The sequence below is a fragment of the Condylura cristata genome, unplaced genomic scaffold (genome assembly GCF_000260355.1).
Source record: "Condylura cristata isolate star-nosed mole 26May11 unplaced genomic scaffold, ConCri1.0 scaffold00034, whole genome shotgun sequence".
NCBI lineage: Eukaryota > Metazoa > Chordata > Mammalia > Eulipotyphla > Talpidae > Condylura > Condylura cristata.
Window position 1 is genome coordinate 3,696,101 of NW_004567135.1, and position 1,369 is coordinate 3,697,469.

Sequence of the window (1,369 nt, forward strand, 5' to 3'; positions counted from 1 at the left end):
TACTTTCTAAAGTTTTAACCCCTTTTACTTCCTCTTGATCTAAATCTCTGCTTCTATTTAATGCAAACTGTAAGCAAGTTCTTCTGTGCTTCTTATATACTACCCTCAGCTTTTTAAACAATGACACATGAACAGAAAATGTTTCAGAATCAGCCGTAATGCCTGGTATGTCTATCTCTCTTTATCTGCTTATAATTAATCACCTGTATACTCTGAGAATGACATTGAGGAGAACAAAATTCAGATTTCTTGACAATACAGTTGTCCTTTGACATTGTAGCAATATCCTAATAGTGGTAAAACATAGTTACAGAATCTTACGGATTAAGGACGCCTTCAGTCTAATTTTTGACTTGTTTAAATTCTTTAAAAGTTTTCAATGTTGATCAGGATTCTGGTGTTCACAAGCCCAATGAGGCTGCTATTTTTGAGCCTAGTACCCAGCACCCTCCACTCCCACCAGGCCATCCTGGGACATGCTAGTAGTTAATGCAAGTCATAAGATGTCACTGGTACGTCAAGGAGGGTGGAAAACGCCACCTTTACTCTTGAGTTTGCCATCTATCAGCCTGCTTCTGCTAACATACTGATCATCTATGTTAAGATAATACAAAAGAATGCTTAGAAAATGCTGCTCAGAACATTCATCTGAAATACATTTGAAGGTCTATTTGTCTTTATTCAACCACTCAAGAAATCAACACTGTTCCATTTAGCAATTGTTTCTGAGATAAAAATGTTTCCTGGAAAGTAATCTGGTCCAACCACTATGGAAAACCATATAAAACACAATTGATAAACCATGAGAATCAGCAATTTTACATTTAGGAGTCTAACCAAAGAACACAAAAACAGTAATGTGCAAGGGGACATGTACTCCTAGGTTTATTGCAGCATTATTTACAGTAGCCAAGAGAGAGAACATACCCGCATGCCCCACAATAGATGAATGAATCAAGCAATGTGGTTTACCTTCACAATAGAATACTACTTAATGACCAGAATAGGTACACTCAGGCCATTTATGGCAACATGGATGGAACTTGAAAGGATTAGGCTACGCAAATTAAGTCAGGAGGCAGATAAACAGGGGATTTGTCACTGATTTGTAGACTATGAGAAACTGAGCAAAGGGTCATGCAAAAGACAAAACTTGCCAGCTGACCATAGATCTGAGGCGTCATCAGGGAAAGGGATGGACAGGAGCCCAAACAGGGAGAAGCACGAGGGAGTTTGGTGTGGACCACAGGTGTATGGATGTGGGCGATTATGGGGACTAACCCTGAGGTGAGAACCAAAGCAACAGTTAACAATGATGTGAGAAGGCAAATGAGTTAACTGAATAAAAAGAAACAACTGTCCCCGTATC